At 40.2% G+C, this 19,677-nt stretch overlaps 22 non-coding genes across 22 annotated transcripts; all 22 read left to right on the forward strand.

Annotated features, from left to right (window-relative positions):
• Window positions 1-142: 142 nt before the first annotated feature.
• trnaq-uug (transfer RNA glutamine (anticodon UUG)) lies at window positions 143-214 on the forward strand. Its single transcript has one exon. It is a non-coding gene; the product is annotated as a tRNA-Gln (tRNA).
• Window positions 215-870: 656 nt separating this feature from the next.
• On the forward strand, window positions 871-942 carry trnaq-cug (transfer RNA glutamine (anticodon CUG)). Its single transcript has one exon. It is a non-coding gene; the product is annotated as a tRNA-Gln (tRNA).
• Window positions 943-1,209: 267 nt separating this feature from the next.
• Window positions 1,210-1,281, forward strand: trnaq-uug (transfer RNA glutamine (anticodon UUG)). The gene has a single exon. It is a non-coding gene; the product is annotated as a tRNA-Gln (tRNA).
• Window positions 1,282-3,379: 2,098 nt separating this feature from the next.
• Window positions 3,380-3,451, forward strand: trnaq-cug (transfer RNA glutamine (anticodon CUG)). The gene has a single exon. It is a non-coding gene; the product is annotated as a tRNA-Gln (tRNA).
• A 123-nt stretch (window positions 3,452-3,574) lies between these two features.
• Window positions 3,575-3,646, forward strand: trnaq-uug (transfer RNA glutamine (anticodon UUG)). Its single transcript has one exon. It is a non-coding gene; the product is annotated as a tRNA-Gln (tRNA).
• A 1,019-nt stretch (window positions 3,647-4,665) lies between these two features.
• trnaq-cug (transfer RNA glutamine (anticodon CUG)) lies at window positions 4,666-4,737 on the forward strand. The gene has a single exon. It is a non-coding gene; the product is annotated as a tRNA-Gln (tRNA).
• Window positions 4,738-4,860: 123 nt separating this feature from the next.
• Window positions 4,861-4,932, forward strand: trnaq-uug (transfer RNA glutamine (anticodon UUG)). The gene has a single exon. It is a non-coding gene; the product is annotated as a tRNA-Gln (tRNA).
• A 267-nt stretch (window positions 4,933-5,199) lies between these two features.
• trnaq-uug (transfer RNA glutamine (anticodon UUG)) lies at window positions 5,200-5,271 on the forward strand. The gene has a single exon. It is a non-coding gene; the product is annotated as a tRNA-Gln (tRNA).
• A 1,216-nt stretch (window positions 5,272-6,487) lies between these two features.
• trnaq-uug (transfer RNA glutamine (anticodon UUG)) lies at window positions 6,488-6,559 on the forward strand. The gene has a single exon. It is a non-coding gene; the product is annotated as a tRNA-Gln (tRNA).
• Window positions 6,560-6,777: 218 nt separating this feature from the next.
• trnaq-uug (transfer RNA glutamine (anticodon UUG)) lies at window positions 6,778-6,849 on the forward strand. The gene has a single exon. It is a non-coding gene; the product is annotated as a tRNA-Gln (tRNA).
• A 1,015-nt stretch (window positions 6,850-7,864) lies between these two features.
• Window positions 7,865-7,936, forward strand: trnaq-cug (transfer RNA glutamine (anticodon CUG)). The gene has a single exon. It is a non-coding gene; the product is annotated as a tRNA-Gln (tRNA).
• A 462-nt stretch (window positions 7,937-8,398) lies between these two features.
• Window positions 8,399-8,470, forward strand: trnaq-uug (transfer RNA glutamine (anticodon UUG)). The gene has a single exon. It is a non-coding gene; the product is annotated as a tRNA-Gln (tRNA).
• A 656-nt stretch (window positions 8,471-9,126) lies between these two features.
• trnaq-cug (transfer RNA glutamine (anticodon CUG)) lies at window positions 9,127-9,198 on the forward strand. Its single transcript has one exon. It is a non-coding gene; the product is annotated as a tRNA-Gln (tRNA).
• Window positions 9,199-9,465: 267 nt separating this feature from the next.
• trnaq-uug (transfer RNA glutamine (anticodon UUG)) lies at window positions 9,466-9,537 on the forward strand. The gene has a single exon. It is a non-coding gene; the product is annotated as a tRNA-Gln (tRNA).
• A 2,096-nt stretch (window positions 9,538-11,633) lies between these two features.
• trnaq-cug (transfer RNA glutamine (anticodon CUG)) lies at window positions 11,634-11,705 on the forward strand. Its single transcript has one exon. It is a non-coding gene; the product is annotated as a tRNA-Gln (tRNA).
• Window positions 11,706-13,065: 1,360 nt separating this feature from the next.
• trnaq-cug (transfer RNA glutamine (anticodon CUG)) lies at window positions 13,066-13,137 on the forward strand. Its single transcript has one exon. It is a non-coding gene; the product is annotated as a tRNA-Gln (tRNA).
• A 123-nt stretch (window positions 13,138-13,260) lies between these two features.
• On the forward strand, window positions 13,261-13,332 carry trnaq-cug (transfer RNA glutamine (anticodon CUG)). Its single transcript has one exon. It is a non-coding gene; the product is annotated as a tRNA-Gln (tRNA).
• Window positions 13,333-13,599: 267 nt separating this feature from the next.
• Window positions 13,600-13,671, forward strand: trnaq-uug (transfer RNA glutamine (anticodon UUG)). Its single transcript has one exon. It is a non-coding gene; the product is annotated as a tRNA-Gln (tRNA).
• A 1,344-nt stretch (window positions 13,672-15,015) lies between these two features.
• trnaq-uug (transfer RNA glutamine (anticodon UUG)) lies at window positions 15,016-15,087 on the forward strand. The gene has a single exon. It is a non-coding gene; the product is annotated as a tRNA-Gln (tRNA).
• Window positions 15,088-16,111: 1,024 nt separating this feature from the next.
• trnaq-cug (transfer RNA glutamine (anticodon CUG)) lies at window positions 16,112-16,183 on the forward strand. Its single transcript has one exon. It is a non-coding gene; the product is annotated as a tRNA-Gln (tRNA).
• A 1,353-nt stretch (window positions 16,184-17,536) lies between these two features.
• Window positions 17,537-17,608, forward strand: trnaq-cug (transfer RNA glutamine (anticodon CUG)). The gene has a single exon. It is a non-coding gene; the product is annotated as a tRNA-Gln (tRNA).
• A 1,352-nt stretch (window positions 17,609-18,960) lies between these two features.
• trnaq-cug (transfer RNA glutamine (anticodon CUG)) lies at window positions 18,961-19,032 on the forward strand. Its single transcript has one exon. It is a non-coding gene; the product is annotated as a tRNA-Gln (tRNA).
• Window positions 19,033-19,677: the final 645 nt, after the last annotated feature.

Consider the following 19,677-nt stretch of genomic DNA (forward strand, 5'->3'; position numbering starts at 1 on the left):
TCTGGAGGTATGCTATTTGAAACCTTGGATGTTTCTAATTGAAATTCCAATGGAATAAACAGGCACAATAGGCATCAGTGTTTGCATCTAAACATTAGTAAGTGAAACTCTGGGGATAATACATGTGACCAGCATGCAAGTTGGTTCCATGGTGTAATGGTTAGCACTCTGGACTTTGAATCCAGTGATCCGAGTTCAAATCTCGGTGGAACCTGTAAATATTTATTTGTTGCCACCCGCGGACGGGACGTATTTGTAGTAAAGTAAAATAATAATTAAATCAAAATTTGCAATGTAATGGATACACTCGTGTATCCTCTGCTGAAAGCTCCTTCAGCTGCTACTCGAAGCTGTTCATTCCCTTTCATAGTGTGTAAACAAAGACAGAGATTTGTGTTTTGGAACAATATGTATCATGACTGCAAAAATGCAGAGAAGGTAAACGAATATACTGTTTTTTATTTAACATAAAGATACCAATGACATAATCAGTATATTTGTACGAAACAATAAACAAGGAAATAATATTCACTATATTACGCTAAATTATTCAGCCTCTTTTGCGAACTTGTTGGCTCTTTGCAAAACAAAAAAAAAAACAGACCAATTTAAATAACTCAACACAACTAATATAAAAAGTGCTTTCTCCAAATCCAATCCCTGAAAAGCTGAACAGCCATACTAAAAATGCGACTGTCAAGAGAAAACAATGCAGGAAAGTTAAGAATGGCCTCAAATTGAGAATAGTCACGTCACACTGATTGACCGTCACATATCAGGCACAACAGGTCTTAGTTTTTCATTAAAAAATGAAACACTACGTGAGTAAGAAGCTGTCTTGCCTTAAACAATATCCTTACAGGCATGTGAGGTTCCATGGTGTAATGGTTAGCACTCTGGACTCTGAATCCAGCGATCCGAGTTCAAATCTCGGTGGAACCTAGATGCATTTCTTTGGCCCCACCTGCTAACAGGACCTCTGCAAGTGGAGTGGAGAATATTCGGGTGAAGATTACTCCCGACCATATTGCTTGAGACTGACCTTTAACACCCTCAACCTATAGGTATCTGGAGGTATGCTATTTGAAACATTGGATGTTTCTAATTGAAATTCCAGTGGAATAATCAGGCACAACAGGCCTCGGTTTTTGCATCTAAACATTAGTAAGTGAAACTCTGGGGATAATACATGTGACCAGCATGCAAGTTGGTTCCATGGTGTAATGGTTAGCACTCTGGACTTTGAATCCAGTGATCCGAGTTCAAATCTCGGTGGAACCTGTAAATATTAATTTGTCGCCACCCGCAGACGGGACGTATTTGTAGTAAAGTAAAATAATAATTAAATCAAACTTTGCGATGTAATGGATACACTCGTGTATCCTCTGCTGAAAGCTCCTTCAGCTGCTGCTCGAAGCTGTTCATTCCCTTTCATAGTGTGTAAACAAAGACAGAGATTTGTGTTTTGGAACAATATGTATCATGACTGCAAAAATGCAGAGAAGGTAAACGAATATACTGTTTTTGAATCGCATACAAACCGGATCCCTGGAAATAGATGTTAAGGAAGAGGCATCAACGTGGACGAAACTGCACTTTTGTTGCCAAAACACTCACGCATCTTTGTGTCGACGTTTCTCCCGACACTGTCAGAAGAGGATCTGTAGAAACAAACTTTGAGGGTTTCTGGGCGCACTCACGATTGAGCTGCTCCATGAACCACAGCGTGTACGCGAACGGGAGAGGAAGGGAAGGAGAACGTGCGAGTGAAAGAGCAAGCAAGCGACAGAGTGGATGGAGTGGGAAAGAGTGCGCGAGAGGAAGAGATCACGCTGTAGAAAACTAACGCGAGCCCGACGCTCAGTTGACAAACAACGGAACATTTATTTAACATAAAGATACCAATGACATAATCAGTATATTTGTACGAAACAATAAACAAAGAAATAAAATTCACTATATTACGCTAAATTATTCAGCCTCTTTTGCGAACTTGTTGGCTCTTTGCAAAACAAAAAAAAACAGACCAATTTAAATAACTCAACACAACTAATATAACAAGTGCTTTCTCCAAATGCAATCCCTGAAAAGCTGAACAGCCATACTAAAAATGCGACTGTCAAGAGAAAACAATGCAGGAAAGTTAAGAATGGCCTCAAATTGAGCATAGTCACGTCACACTGATTGACCGTCACATATCAGGCACAACAGGTCTTAGTTTTTCATTAAAAAATGAAACACTACGTGAGTAAGAAGCTGTCTTGCCTAAAACAATATCCTTACAGGCATGTGAGGTTCCATGGTGTAATGGTTAGCACTCTGGACTCCAGTGATCCGAGTTCAAATCTCGGTGGAACCTGTAAATGTTTATTTGTCGCCACCCGCGGACGGGACGTATTTGTAGTAAAGTAAAATAATAATTAAATCAAACTTTGCGATGTAATGGATACACTCGTGTATCCTCTGCTGAAAGCTCCTTCAGCTGCTGCTCGAAGCTGTTCATTGCCTTTCATAGTGTGTAAACAAAGATAGAGATTTGTATTTTGGAACAATATGTATCATGAGTGCAAAAATGCAGAGAAGGTAAACGAATATACTGTTTTTGAATCGCATACAAACCGGATCCCTGGAAATAGATGTTAAGGAAGAGGGATCAACATGGACGAAACTGCACTTTTGTTGCCAAAACACTCACGCATCTTTGTGTCGACGTTTCTCCCGACACTGTCAGAAGAGGATCTGTAGAAACAAACTTTGAGGGTTTCTGGGCGCACTCACGATTGAGCTGCTCCATGAACCACAGCGTGTTCGCGAACGGGAGAGGAAGGGAAGGAGAACGTGCGAGTGAAAGAGCAAGCAAGCGAGAGAGTGGATGGAGTGGGAAAAAGTGCGCGAGAGGAAGAGATCACGCTGTAGAAAACTAACGCGAGCCCGACGCTCAGTTGACAAACAACGGAACATTTATTTAACATAAAGATACCAATGACATAATCAGTATATTTGTACGAAACAATAAACAAAGAAATAATATTCACTATATTACGCTAAATTATTCAGCCTCTTTTGCGAACTTGTTGGCTCTTTGCAAAACAAACAAAAAAAAAAACAGACCAATTTAAATAACTCAAAACACAACTAATATAACAAGTGCTTTCTCCAAATGTAATCCCTGAAAAGCTGAACAGCCATACTAAAAATGCGACTGTCAAGAGACAACAATGTAGGAAAATTAAGAATGGCCTCAAATTGAGAATAGTCACGTCACACTGATTGACCGTCACATATCAGGCACAACAGGTCTTAGTTTTTCATTAAAAAATAAAACACTACGTGAGTAAGAAGCTGTCTTGCCTAAAACAATATCGTTACAGGCAAGTGAGGTTCCGTGGTGTAATGGTTAGCACTCTGGACTCTGAATCCAGCGATTCGAGTTCAAATCTCGGTGGAACCTAGTTGGATTTATTTGTTTAAATTTAAGTAGTAAGAAAGAAATGGAAAGTGTTGCAAATTCTGATGGACTGGTATACTTAGAATATTCACGTTACATTGATTTTCCATCCAGTGCCATATGCGTGGTTCCACGGTGTAATGGTTAGCACTCTGGACTTTGAATCCAGTGATCCGAGTTCAAATCTCGGTGGAATCTGTAAATATTTATTTGTCGCCACCCGCGGACGGGACGTATTTGTAGTAAAGTAAAATAATAATTAAATCAAAATTTGCGATGTAATGGATACACTCGTGTATCCTCTGCTGAAAGCTCCTTCAGCTGCTACTCGAAGCTGTTCATTCCCTTTCATAGTGTGTAAACAAAGACAGAGATTTGTGTTTTGGAACAATATGTATCATGACTGCAAAAATGCAGAGAAGGTAAAGGAATATACTGTTTTTGAATCGCATACAAACCGAATCCCTGGAAATAGATGTTAAGAAAGAGGGATCAACATGGACGAAACTGCACTTTGATGCCAAAACACTCACGCATCTTTGTGTCGACGTTTCTCCCGACACTGTCAGAAGAGGATCTGTAGAAACAAACTTTGAGGGTTTCTGGGCGCACTCACGATTGAGCTGCTCCGTGAACCACAGCGTGCACGCGAACGGGAGAGGAAGGGAAGGAGAACGTGCGAGTGAAAGAGCAAGCAAGCGAGAGAGTGGATGGAGTGGGAAAGAGTGCGCGAGAGGAAGAGATCACGCTGTAGAAAACTAACGCGAGCCCGACGCTCAGTTGAAAAACAACGTAACATTTATTTAACATAAAGATACCAATGACATAATCAGTATATTTGTACGAAACAATAAACAAAGAAATAATATTCACTATATTACGCTAAATTATTCAGCCTCTTTTGCGAACTTGTTGGCTCTTTGCAAAACAAACAAAAAAAAAAACAGACCAATTTAAATAACTCAAAACACAACTAATATAACAAGTGCTTTCTCCAAATGCAATCCCTGAAAAGCTGAACAGCCATACTAAAAATGCGACTGTCAAGAGACAACAATGTAGGAAAATTAAGAATGGCCTCAAATTGAGAATAGTCACGTCACACTGATTGACCGTCACATATCAGGCACAACAGGTCTTAGTTTTTCATTAAAAAATAAAACACTACGTGAGTAAGAAGCTGTCTTGCCTAAAACAATATCGTTACAGGCAAGTGAGGTTCCGTGGTGTAATGGTTAGCACTCTGGACTCTGAATCCAGTGATTCGAGTTCAAATCTCGGTGGAACCAAATTGGATTTATTTTTTTAAATTTAAGTAGTAAGAAAGAAATGGAAAGTGTTGCAAATTCTGATGGACTGGTATACTTAGAATAGTCACGTTACATTGATTTTCCATTCAGTGCCTTATGCGTGGTTCCATGGTGTAATGGTTAGCACTCTGAACTTTGAATCCAGTGATCCGAGTTCAAATCTCCGTGGAACCTAGATGCATTTCTGTGGCCCCACCTGCTAACAGGACCTCTGCAAGTGGAGTGGCGAATATTCTGGTGAAGATTACTCCCGACCATATTGCTTGAGACTGACCTTTAACACCCTCAACCTATAGGTATCAGGAGGTATGCTATTTAAAACCTTGGCTGTTTCTAATTGAAATTCCAATGGAATAAACAGGCACAATAGGCATCGGTTTTTGCATCTAAACATTAGTAAGTGAAACTCTGGGGATAATACATGTGACCGGCATGCAAGTTGGTTCCATGGTGTAATGGTTAGCACTCTGGACTTTGAATCCAGTGATCCGAGTTCAAATCTCGGTGGAACCTGTAAATGTTTATTTGTTGCCACCCGCGGACGTAACGTATTTGTAGTAAAGTAAAATAATAATTGAATCAAAATTTGCGATGTAATGGATACACTCGTGTATCCTCTGCTGAAAGCTCCTTCAGCTGCTGCTCGAAGCTGTTCATTCCCTTTCATAGTGTGTAAACAAAGACAGAGATTTGTGTTTTGGAACAATATGTATCATGACTGCAAAAATGCAGAGAAGGTAAACGAATATACTGTTTTTGAATAGCATACAAACCAGATCCCTGGAAATAGATGTTAAGGAAGAGGGATCAACATGGACGAAACTGCACTTTTGTTGCCAAAACACTCACGCATCTTTGTGTCGACGTTTCTCCCGACACTGTCAGAAGAGGATCTGTAGAAACAAACTTTGAGGGTTTCTGGGCGCACTCACGATTGAGCTGCTCCGTGAACCACAGCGTGCACGCGAACGGGAGAGGAAGGGAAGGAGAACGTGCGAGTGAAAGAGCAAGCAAGCGAGAGAGTGGATGGAGTGGGAAAGAGTGCGCGAGAGGAAGAGATCACGCTCTAGAAAACTAACGCGAGCCCGACGCTCAGTTGAAAAACAACGTAACATTTATTTAACATAAAGATACCAATGACATAATCAGTATATTTGTACGAAACAATAAACAAAGAAATAATATTCACTATATTACGCTAAATTATTCAGCCTCTTTTGCGAACTTGTTGGCTCTTTGCAAAACAAACAAAAAAAAAAAACAGACCAATTTAAATAACTCAAAACACAACTAATATAACAAGTGCTTTCTCCAAATGCAATCCCTGAAAAGCTGAACAGCCATACTAAAAATGCGACTGTCAAGAGACAACAATGTAGGAAAATTAAGAATGGCCTCAAATTGAGAATAGTCACGTCACACTGATTGACCGTCACATATCAGGCACAACAGGTCTTAGTTTTTCATTAAAAAATAAAACACTACGTGAGTAAGAAGCTGTCTTGCCTAAAACAATATCGTTACAGGCAAGTGAGGTTCCGTGGTGTAATGGTTAGCACTCTGGACTCTGAATCCAGTGATTCAAGTTCAAATCTCGGTGGGACCTAATTGGATTTATTTTTTTAAATTTAAGTAGTAAGAAAGAAATGGAAAGTGTTGCAAATTCTGATGGACTGGTATACTTAGAATAGTCACGTTACATTGATTTTCCATCCAGTGCCTTATGCGTGGTTCCATGGTGTAATGGTTAGCACTCTGGACTTTGAATCCAGTGATCTGAGTTCAAATCTCCGTGGAACCTAGATGCATTTCTGTGGCCCCACCTGCTAACAGGACCTCTGCAAGTGGAGTGGCGAATATTCTGGTGAAGATTACTCCCGACCATATTGCTTGAGACTGACCTTTATGTTTCTAATTGAAATTCCAATGGAATAAACAGGCACAATAGGCATCGGTTTTTGCATCTAAACATTAGTAAGTGAAACTCTGGGGATAATACATGTGACCATCTTGCAAGTTGGTTCCATGGTGTAATGGTTAGCACTCTGGACTTTGAATCCAGTGATCCGAGTTCAAATCTCGGTGGAACCTGGCAATATTAATTTGTTGCCACCCGCGGACGGGACGTATTTGTAGTAAAGTAAAATAATAATTAAATCAAACTTTGCGATGTAATGGATACACTCGTGTATCCTCTGCTGAAAGCTCCTTCAGCTGCTGCTCGAAGCTGTTCATTCCCTTTCATAGTGTGTAAACAAAGACAGAGATTTGTGTTTTGGAACAATATGTATCATGACTGCAAAAATGCAGAGAAGGTAAACGAATATACTGTTTTTGAATCGCATACAAACCGGATCCCTGGAAATAGATGTTAAGGAAGAGGGATCAACATGAACGAAACTGCACTTTTGTTGCCAAAACACTCACGCATCTTTGTGTCGACGTTTCTCCCGACACTGTCAGAAGAGGATCTGTAGAAACAAACTTTGAGGGTTTCTGGGCGCACTCACGATTGAGCTGCTCCATGAACCACAGCGTGTTCGCGAACGGGAGAGGAAGGGAAGGAGAACGTGCGAGTGAAAGAGCAAGCAAGCGAGAGAGTGGATGGAGTGGGAAAAAGTGCGCGAGAGGAAGAGATCACGCTGTAGAAAACTAACGCGAGCCCGACGCTCAGTTGACAAACAACGGAACATTTATTTAACATAAAGATACCAATGACATAATCAGTATATTTGTACGAAACAATAAACAAAGAAATAATATTCACTATATTACGCTAAATTATTCAGCCTCTTTTGCGAACTTGTTGGCTCTTTGCAAAACAAACAAAAAAAACAGACCAATTTAAATAACTCAACACAACTAATATAACAAGTGCTTTCTCCAAATCCAATCCCTGAAAAGCTGAACAGCCATACTAAAAATGCGACTGTCAAGAGACAACAATGAAAGAAAATTAAGAATGGCCTCAAATTGAGAATAGTCATGTCACACTGATTGACCGTCACATATCAGGCACAACAGGTCTTAGTTTTTCATTAAAAAATAAAACACTACGTGAGTAAGAAGCTGTCTTGCCGAAAACAATATCATTACAGGCAAGTGAGGTTCCATGGTGTAATGGTTAGCACTCTGGACTCTGAATCCAGCGATCCGAGTTCAAATCTCGGTTGAACCTAATTGCATTTATTTGTTTAAATTTAAGTAGTAAGAAATAAATGGAAAGTGTTGCAAATTCTGCTGGACTGGTATACTTAGAATAGTCACGTTACATTGATTTTCCATCCAGTGCCTCATGCGTGGTTCCATGGTGTAATGATTAGCGCTGTGGACTCTGAATCCAGCGATCCGAATTCAAATCTCGGTGGAACCTAGATGAATTTCTTTGGCCCCACCTGCTAACAGGACCTCTGCAAGTGGAGTGGAGAATATTCTGGTGAAGATTGCTCTTGACCATATTGCTTGAGACTGACCTTTAAATCCCTCAACCTATAGGTATCTGGAGGTATGCTATTTGAAACCTTGGATGTTTCTAATTGAAATTCCAATGGAATAAACAGGCACAATAGGCATCAGTGTTTGCATCTAAACATTAGTAAGTGAAACTCTGGGGATAATACATGTGACCAGCATGCAAGTTGGTTCCATGGTGTAATGGTTAGCACTCTGGACTTTGAATCCAGTGATCCGAGTTCAAATCTCGGTGGAACCTGTAAATATTTATTTGTTGCCACCCGCGGACGGGACGTATTTGTAGTAAAGTAAAATAATAATTAAATCAAAATTTGCAATGTAATGGATACACTCGTGTATCCTCTGCTGAAAGCTCCTTCAGCTGCTACTCGAAGCTGTTCATTCCCTTTCATAGTGTGTAAACAAAGACAGAGATTTGTGTTTTGGAACAATATGTATCATGACTGCAAAAATGCAGAGAAGGTAAACGAATATACTGTTTTTTATTTAACATAAAGATACCAATGACATAATCAGTATATTTGTACGAAACAATAAACAAGGAAATAATATTCACTATATTACGCTAAATTATTCAGCCTCTTTTGCGAACTTGTTGGCTCTTTGCAAAACAAAAAAAAAAACAGACCAATTTAAATAACTCAACACAACTAATATAAAAAGTGCTTTCTCCAAATCCAATCCCTGAAAAGCTGAACAGCCATACTAAAAATGCGACTGTCAAGAGAAAACAATGCAGGAAAGTTAAGAATGGCCTCAAATTGAGAATAGTCACGTCACACTGATTGACCGTCACATATCAGGCACAACAGGTCTTAGTTTTTCATTAAAAAATGAAACACTACGTGAGTAAGAAGCTGTCTTGCCTTAAACAATATCCTTACAGGCATGTGAGGTTCCATGGTGTAATGGTTAGCACTCTGGACTCTGAATCCAGCGATCCGAGTTCAAATCTCGGTGGAACCTAGATGCATTTCTTTGGCCCCACCTGCTAACAGGACCTCTGCAAGTGGAGTGGAGAATATTCGGGTGAAGATTACTCCCGACCATATTGCTTGAGACTGACCTTTAACACCCTCAACCTATAGGTATCTGGAGGTATGCTATTTGAAACATTGGATGTTTCTAATTGAAATTCCAGTGGAATAATCAGGCACAACAGGCCTCGGTTTTTGCATCTAAACATTAGTAAGTGAAACTCTGGGGATAATACATGTGACCAGCATGCAAGTTGGTTCCATGGTGTAATGGTTAGCACTCTGGACTTTGAATCCAGTGATCCGAGTTCAAATCTCGGTGGAACCTGTAAATATTAATTTGTCGCCACCCGCAGACGGGACGTATTTGTAGTAAAGTAAAATAATAATTAAATCAAACTTTGCGATGTAATGGATACACTCGTGTATCCTCTGCTGAAAGCTCCTTCAGCTGCTGCTCGAAGCTGTTCATTCCCTTTCATAGTGTGTAAACAAAGACAGAGATTTGTGTTTTGGAACAATATGTATCATGACTGCAAAAATGCAGAGAAGGTAAACGAATATACTGTTTTTGAATCGCATACAAACCGGATCCCTGGAAATAGATGTTAAGGAAGAGGCATCAACGTGGACGAAACTGCACTTTTGTTGCCAAAACACTCACGCATCTTTGTGTCGACGTTTCTCCCGACACTGTCAGAAGAGGATCTGTAGAAACAAACTTTGAGGGTTTCTGGGCGCACTCACGATTGAGCTGCTCCATGAACCACAGCGTGTACGCGAACGGGAGAGGAAGGGAAGGAGAACGTGCGAGTGAAAGAGCAAGCAAGCGACAGAGTGGATGGAGTGGGAAAGAGTGCGCGAGAGGAAGAGATCACGCTGTAGAAAACTAACGCGAGCCCGACGCTCAGTTGACAAACAACGGAACATTTATTTAACATAAAGATACCAATGACATAATCAGTATATTTGTACGAAACAATAAACAAAGAAATAAAATTCACTATATTACGCTAAATTATTCAGCCTCTTTTGCGAACTTGTTGGCTCTTTGCAAAACAAAAAAAAACAGACCAATTTAAATAACTCAACACAACTAATATAACAAGTGCTTTCTCCAAATGCAATCCCTGAAAAGCTGAACAGCCATACTAAAAATGCGACTGTCAAGAGAAAACAATGCAGGAAAGTTAATAATGGCCTCAAATTGAGCATAGTCACGTCACACTGATTGACCGTCACATATCAGGCACAACAGGTCTTAGTTTTTCATTAAAAAATGAAACACTACGTGAGTAAGAAGCTGTCTTGCCTAAAACAATATCCTTACAGGCATGTGAGGTTCCATGGTGTAATGGTTAGCACTCTGGACTCCAGTGATCCGAGTTCAAATCTCGGTGGAACCTGTAAATGTTTATTTGTCGCCACCCGCGGACGGGACGTATTTGTAGTAAAGTAAAATAATAATTAAATCAAACTTTGCGATGTAATGGATACACTCGTGTATCCTCTGCTGAAAGCTCCTTCAGCTGCTGCTCGAAGCTGTTCATTGCCTTTCATAGTGTGTAAACAAAGATAGAGATTTGTATTTTGGAACAATATGTATCATGAGTGCAAAAATGCAGAGAAGGTAAACGAATATACTGTTTTTGAATCGCATACAAACCGGATCCCTGGAAATAGATGTTAAGGAAGAGGGATCAACATGGACGAAACTGCACTTTTGTTGCCAAAACACTCACGCATCTTTGTGTCGACGTTTCTCCCGACACTGTCAGAAGAGGATCTGTAGAAACAAACTTTGAGGGTTTCTGGGCGCACTCACGATTGAGCTGCTCCATGAACCACAGCGTGCACGCGAACGGGAGGCGGAAGGGAAGGAGAACGTGCGAGTGAAAGAGCAAGAAAGCGTGAGAGTGGATGGAGTGGGAAAGAATGCGCGAGAGGAAGAGATCACGCTGTAGAAAACTAACGCGAGCCCGACGCTCAGTTGACAAACAACGGAACATTTATTTAACATAAAGATACCAATGACATAATCAGTATATTTGTACGAAACAATAAACAAAGAAATAATATTCACTATATTACGCTAAATTATTCAGCCTTTTTTGCGAACTTGTTGGCTCTTTGCAAAAAAAAAACAAAAAAAACAGACCAATTTAAATAACTCAACACAACTAATATAACAAGTGCTTTCTCCAAATGCAATCCCTGAAAAGCTGAACAGCCATACTAAAAATGCGACTGTCAAGACAAAACAATGCAGGAAAGTTAAGAATGGCCTCAAATTGAGAATAGTCACGTCACACTGATTGACCGTCACATATCAGGCACAACAGGTCTAAGTTTTTTATTAAAAAATGAAACACTACGTGAGTAAGAAGCTGTCTTGCCTAAAACAATATCCTTAAAGGGATGTGAGGTTCCATGGTGTAATGGTTAGCACTCTGGACTCTGAATCCAGCGATCCGAGTTCAAATCTCGGTGGAACCTCGATTCGTTTCTTTGGCCCCACCTGCTAACAGGACCTCTGCAAGTGGAGTGGAGAATATTCTGGTGAAGATTACTCCCGACCATATTGCTTGAGACTGACCTTTAACACCCTCAACCTATAGGTATCTGGAGGTATGCTATTTGAAACATTGGATGTTTCTAATTGAAATTCCAATGGAATAATCAGGCACAATAGGCATCCGTTCTTGCATCTAAACATTAGTAAGTGAAACTCTGGAGATAATACATGTGACCAGCATGCAAGTTGGTTCCATGGTGTAATGGTTAGCACTCTGGACTTTGAATCCAATGATTCGAATTCAAATCTCGGTGGAACCTGTAAATATTTATTTGTCGCCACCCGCGGACGGGACGTATTTGTAGTAAAGTAAAATAATAATTAAATCAAACTTTGCGATGTAATGGATACACTCGTGTATCCTCTGCTGAAAGCTCCTTCAGCTGCTGCTCGAAGCTGTTCATTGCCTTTCATAGTGTGTAAACAAAGATAGAGATTTGTATTTTGGAACAATATGTATCATGAGTGCAAAAATGCAGAGAAGGTAAACGAATATACTGTTTTTGAATCGCATACAAACCGGATCCCTGGAAATAGATGTTAAGGAAGAGGGATCAACATGGACGAAACTGCACTTTTGTTGCCAAAACACTCACGCATCTTTGTGTCGACGTTTCTCCCGACACTGTCAGAAGAGGATCTGTAGATACAAACTTTGAGGGTTTCTGGGCGCACTCACGATTGAGCTGCTCCATGAACCACAGCGTGCACGCGAACGGGAGGCGGAAGGGAAGGAGAACGTGCGAGTGAAAGAGCAAGAAAGCGAGAGAGTGGATGGAGTGGGAAAGAATGCGCGAGAGGAAGAGATCACGCTGTAGAAAACTAACGCGAGCCCGACGCTCAGTTGACAAACAACGGAACATTTATTTAACATAAAGATACCAATGACATAATCAGTATATTTGTACGAAACAATAAACAAAGAAATAATATTCACTATATTACGCTAAATTATTCAGCCTCTTTTGCGAACTTGTTGGCTCTTTGCAAAACAAACAAAAAAAAAAACAGACCAATTTAAATAACTCAAAACACAACTAATATAACAAGTGCTTTCTCCAAATGTAATCCCTGAAAAGCTGAACAGCCATACTAAAAATGCGACTGTCAAGAGACAACAATGTAGGAAAATTAAGAATGGCCTCAAATTGAGAATAGTCACGTCACACTGATTGACCGTCACATATCAGGCACAACAGGTCTTAGTTTTTCATTAAAAAATAAAACACTAAGTGAGTAAGAAGCTGTCTTGCCTAAAACAATATCGTTACAAGCAAGTTAGGTTCCATGGTGTAATGGTTAGCACTCTGGACTCTGAATCCAGCGATCCGAGTTCAAATCTCGGTGGAACCTAATTTGATTTATTTGTTTAAATTTAAGTAGTAAGAAATAAATGGAAAGTGTTGCAAATTCTGCTGGACTGGTATACTTAGAATAGTCACGTTCCATTGATTTTCCATCCAGTGCCTCATGCGTGGTTCCATGGTGTAATGGTTAGCACTCTGAACTCTGAATCCAGCGATCCGAGTTCAAATCTCGGTGGAACCTAGATGCATTTCTGTGGCCCCACCTGCTAACAGGACCTCTGCAAGTGGAGTGGAGAATATTCTGGTGAAGATTACTCCCGACCATATTGCTTGAGACTGACCTTTAACACCCTCAACCTATAGGTATCAGGAGGTATGCTATTTAAAACCTTGGATGTTTCTAATTGAAATTCCAATGGAATAAACAGGCACAATAGGCATCGGTTTTTGCATCTAAACATTAGTAAGTGAAACTCTGGGGATAATACATGTGACCAGCATGCAAGTTGGTTCCATGGTGTAATGGTTAGCACTCGGGACTTTGAATCCAGTGATCCGAGTTCAAATCTCGGTGGAACCTGTAAATGTTTATTTGTTGCCACCCGCGGACGGGACGTATTTGTAGTAAAGTAAAATAATAATTAAATAAAAATTTGCGATGTAATGGATACACTCGTGTATCCTCTGCTGAAAGCTCCTTCAGCTGCTGCTCGAAGCTGTTCATTCCCTTTCATAGTGTGTAAACAAAGACAGAGATTTGTGTTTTGGAACAATATGTATCATGACTGCAAAAATGCAGAGAAGGTAAACGAATATACTGTTTTTGAATCGCATACAAACCGGATCCCTGGAAACAGATGTTAAGGAAGAGGGATCAACATGGACGAAACTGCACTTTTGTTGCCAAAACACTCACGCATCTTTGTGTCGACGTTTCTCCCGACACTGTCAGAAGAGGATCTGTAGAAACAAACTTTGAGGGTTTCTGGGCGCACACACGATTGAGCTGCTCCATGAACCACAGCGTGTACGCGAACGGGAGAGGAAGGGAAGGAGAACGTGCGAGTGAAAGAGCAAGCAAGAGAGAGAGTGGATGGAGTGGGAAAGAGTGCGCGAGAGGAAGAGATCACGCTGTAGAAAACTATCGCGAGCCCGACGCTCAGTTGACAAACAACGGAACATTTATTTAACATAAAGATACCAATGACATAATCAGTATATTTGTACGAAACAATAAACAAAGAAATAATATTCACTATATTACGCTAAATTATTCAGCCTCTTTTGCGAACTTGTTGGCTCTTTGCAAAACAAACAAAAAAAACAGACCAATTTAAATAACTCAACACAACTAATATAACAAGTGCTTTCTCCAAATCCAATCCCTGAAAAGCTGAACAGCCATACTAAAAATGCGACTGTCAAGAGACAACAATGTAGGAAAATTAAGAATGGCCTCAAATTGAGAATAGTCACGTCACACTGATTGACCGTCACATATCAGGCACAACAGGTCTTAGTTTTTCATTAAAAAATAAAACACTAAGTGAGTAAGAAGCTGTCTTGCCTAAAACAATATCCTTAGAGGCATGTGAGGTTCCATGGTGTAATGGTTAGCGCTCTGGACTCTGAATCCAGCGGTCCGAGTTCAAATCTCGTTGGAACCTAGATTCGTTTCTTTGGCCCCACCTGCTAACAGGACCTCTGCAAGTGGAGTGGAGAATATTCTGGTGAAGATTACTCCCGACCATATTGCTTGAGACTGACCTTTAACACCCTCAACCTATAGGTATCTGGAGGTATGCTATTTGAAACATTGGATGTTTCTAATTGAAATTCCAATGGCACAATAGGCATCGGTTTTTGCATCTAAACATTAGTAAGTGAAACTCTGGAGATAATACATGTGACCAGCATGCAAGTTGGTTCCATGGTGTAATGGTTAGCACTCTGGACTTTGAATCCAGTGATCCGAGTTCAAATCTCGGTGGAACCTGTAAATATTTATTTGTCGCCACCCGCGGACGGGACGTATTTTTAGTAAAGTAAAATAATAATTAAATCAAACGTTGCGATGTAATGGATACACCCGTGTATCCTCTGCTGAAAGCTCCTTCAGCTGCTGCTCGAAGCTGTTCTTTGCCTTTCATAGTGTGTAAACAAAGATAGAGATTTGTATTTTGGAACAATATGTATCATGAGTGCAAAAATGCAGAGAAGGTAAACGAATATACTGTTTTTGAATCGCATACAAACCGGATCCCTGGAAGTAGATGTTAAGGAAGAGGGATCAACATGGACGAAACTGCACTTTTGTTGCCAAAACACTCAAGCATCTTTGTGTCGACGTTTCTCCCGACACTGTCAGAAGAGGATCTGTAGAAACAAACTTTGAGGGTTTCTGGTCGCACTCACGATTGAGCTGCTCCATGAACCACAGCGTGCACGCGAACGGGAGAGGAAGGGAAGGAGAACGTGCAAGTGAAAGAGCAAGCAAGCGAGAGAATGGATGGAGTGGGAAAGAGTGCGCGAGAGGAAGAGATCACGCTGTAGAAAACTAACGCGAGCCCGACGCTCAGTTGACAAACAACGGAACATTTATTTAACATAAAGATACCAATGACATAATCAGTATATTTGTACGAAACAATAAACAAAGAAATAATATTCACTATATTACGCTAAATTATTCAGCCTTTTTTGCGAACTTGTTGGCTCTTTGCAAAAAAAAAAAAAAAAAAAAAAAAAACAGACCAATTTAAATAACTCAACACAACTAATATAACAAGTGCTTTCTCCAAATGCAATCCCTGAAAAGCTGAACAGCCATACTAAAAATGCGACTGTCAAGAGAAAACAATGCAGGAAAGTTAAGAATGGCCTCAAATTGAGAATAGTCACGTCACACTGATTGACCGTCACATATCAGGCACAACAGGTCTTAGTTTTTCATTAAAAAATGAAACACTACGTGAGTAAGAAGCTGTCTTGCCTAAAACAATATCCTTAAAGGCATGTGAGGTTCCATGGTGTAATGGTTAGCACTCTGGACTCTGAATCCAGCTATCCGAGTTCAAATCTCGGTGGAACCTCGATTCATTTCTTTGGCCCCACCTGCTAACAGGACCTCTGCAAGTGGAGTGGAGAATATTCTGGTGAAGATTACTCCCGACCATATTGCTTGAGACTGACCTTTAACACCCTCAACCTATAGGTATCTGGAGGTATGCTATTTGAAACATTGGATGTTTCTAATTGAAATTCCAATGGAATAATCAGGCACAATAGGATTCGGTTTTTGCATCTAAACATTAGTAAGTGAAACTCTGGAGATAATACATGTGACCAGCATGCAAGTTGGTTCCATGGTGTAATGGTTAGCAGTCTGGACTTTGAATCCAATGATTCGAATTCAAATCTCGGTGGAACCTGTAAATATTTATTTGTCGCCACCCGCGGACGGGACGTATTTGTAGTAAAGTAAAATAATAATTAAATCAAACTTTGCGATGTAATGGATACACTCGTGTATCCTCTGCTGAAAGCTCCTTCAGCTGCTGCTCGAAGCTGTTCATTCCCTTTCATAGTGTGTAAACAAAGACAGAGATTTGTGTTTTGGAACAATATGTATCATGACTGCAAAAATGCAGAGAAGGTAAAGGAATATACTGTTTTTGAATCGCATACAAACCGGATCCCTGGAAACAGATGTTAAGGAAGAGGGATCAACATGGACGAAACTGCACTTTTGTTGCCAAAACACTCAAGCATCTTTGTGTCGACGTTTCTCCCGACACTGTCAGAAGAGGATCTGTAGAAACAAACTTTGAGGGTTTCTGGTCGCACTCACGATTGAGCTGCTCCATGAACCACAGCGTGCACGCGAACGGGAGAGGAAGGGAAGGAGAACGTGCAAGTGAAAGAGCAAGCAAGCGAGAGAATGGATGGAGTGGGAAAGAGTGCGCGAGAGGAAGAGATCACGCTGTAGAAAACTAACGCGAGCCCGACGCTCAGTTGACAAACAACGGAACATTTATTTAACATAAAGATACCAATGACATAATCAGTATATTTGTACGAAACAATAAACAAAGAAATAATATTCACTATATTACGCTAAATTATTCAGCCTTTTTTGCGAACTTGTTGGCTCTTTGCAAAAAAAAAAAAAAAACAGACCAATTTAAATAACTCAACACAACTAATATAACAAGTGCTTTCTCCAAATGCAATCCCTGAAAAGCTGAACAGCCATACTAAAAATGCGACTGTCAAGAGAAAACAATGCAGGAAAGTTAAGAATGGCCTCAAATTGAGAATAGTCACGTCACACTGATTGACCGTCACATATCAGGCACAACAGGTCTTAGTTTTTCATTAAAAAATGAAACACTACGTGAGTAAGAAGCTGTCTTGCCTAAAACAATATCCTTAAAGGGATGTGAGGTTCCATGGTGTAATGGTTAGCACTCTGGACTCTGAATCCAGCGATCCGAGTTCAAATCTCGGTGGAACCTCGATTCATTTCTTTGGCCCCACCTGCTAACAGGACCTCTGCAAGTGGAGTGGAGAATATTCTGGTGAAGATTACTCCCGACCATATTGCTTGAGACTGACCTTTAACACCCTCAACCTATAGGTATCTGGAGGTATGCTATTTGAAACATTGGATGTTTCTAATTGAAATTCCAATGGAATAATCAGGCACAATAGGATTCGGTTTTTGCATCTAAACATTAGTAAGTGAAACTCTGGAGATAATACATGTGACCAGCATGCAAGTTGGTTCCATGGTGTAATGGTTAGCAGTCTGGACTTTGAATCCAATGATTCGAATTCAAATCTCGGTGGAACCTGTAAATATTTATTTGTCGCCACCCGCGGACGGGACGTATTTGTAGTAAAGTAAAATAATAATTAAATCAAACTTTGCGATGTAATGGATACACTCGTGTATCCTCTGCTGAAAGCTCCTTCAGCTGCTGCTCGAAGCTGTTCATTCCCTTTCATAGTGTGTAAACAAAGACAGAGATTTGTGTTTTGGAACAATATGTATCATGACTGCAAAAATGCAGAGAAGGTAAAGGAATATACTGTTTTTGAATCGCATACAAACCGGATCCCTGGAAACAGTTGTTAAGGAAGAGGGATCAACATGGACGAAACTGCACTTTTGTTGCCAAAACACTCAAGCATCTTTGTGTCGACGTTTCTCCCGACACTGTCAGAAGAGGATCTGTAGAAACAAACTTTGAGGGTTTCTGGTCGCACTCACGATTGAGCTGCTCCATGAACCACAGCGTGCACGCGAACGGGAGAGGAAGGGAAGGAGAACGTGCAAGTGAAAGAGCAAGCAAGCGAGAGAATGGATGGAGTGGGAAAGAGTGCGCGAGAGGAAGAGATCAAGCTGTAGAAAACTAACGCGAGCCCGACGCTCAGTTGACAAACAACGGAACATTTATTTAACATAAAGATACCAATGACATAATCAGTATATTTGTACGAAACAATAAACAAAGAAATAATATTCACTATATTACGCTAAATTATTCAGCCTTTTTTGCGAACTTGTTGGCTCTTTGCAAAAAAAAAAAAAAACAGACCAATTTAAATAACTCAACACAACTAATATAACAAGTGCTTTCTCCAAATGCAATCCCTGAAAAGCTGAACAGCCATACTAAAAATGCGACTGTCAAGAGAAAACAATGCAGGAAAGTTAAGAATGGCCTCAAATTGAGAATAGTCACGTCACACTGATTGACCGTCACATATCAGGCACAACAGGTCTTAGTTTTTCATTAAAAAATGAAACACTACGTGAGTAAGAAGCTGTCTTGCCTAAAACAATATCCTTAAAGGCATGTGAGGTTCCATGGTGTAATGGTTAGCACTCTGGACTCTGAATCCAGCGATCCGAGTTCAAATCTCGGTGGAACCTCGATTCATTTCTTTGGCCCCACCTGCTAACAGGACCTCTGCAAGTGGAGTGGAGAATATTCTGGTGAAGATTACTCCCGACCATATTGCTTGAGACTGACCTTTAACACCCTCAACCTATAGGTATCTGGAGGTATGCTATTTGAAACATTGGATGTTTCTAATTGAAATTCCAATGGAATAATCAGGCACAATAGGATTCGGTTTTTGCATCTAAACATTAGTAAGTGAAACTCTGGAGATAATACATGTGACCAGCATGCAAGTTGGTTCCATGGTGTAATGGTTAGCAGTCTGGACTTTGAATCCAATGATTCGAATTCAAATCTCGGTGGAACCTGTAAATATTTATTTGTCGCCACCCGCGGACGGGACGTATTTGTAGTAAAGTAAAATAATAATTAAATCAAACTTTGCGATGTAATGGATACACTCGTGTATCCTCTGCTGAAAGCTCCTTCAGCTGCTGCTCGAAGCTGTTCATTCCCTTTCATAGTGTGTAAACAAAGACAGAGATTTGTGTTTTGGAACAATATGTATCATGACTGCAAAAATGCAGAGAAGGTAAAGGAATATACTGTTTTTGAATCGCATACAAACCGGATCCCTGGAAACAGATGTTAAGGAAGAGGGATCAACATGGACG

The sequence above is a fragment of the Salminus brasiliensis genome, chromosome 24 (assembly GCF_030463535.1).
Source record: "Salminus brasiliensis chromosome 24, fSalBra1.hap2, whole genome shotgun sequence".
Classification (NCBI taxonomy): Eukaryota; Metazoa; Chordata; class Actinopteri; order Characiformes; family Bryconidae; genus Salminus; species Salminus brasiliensis.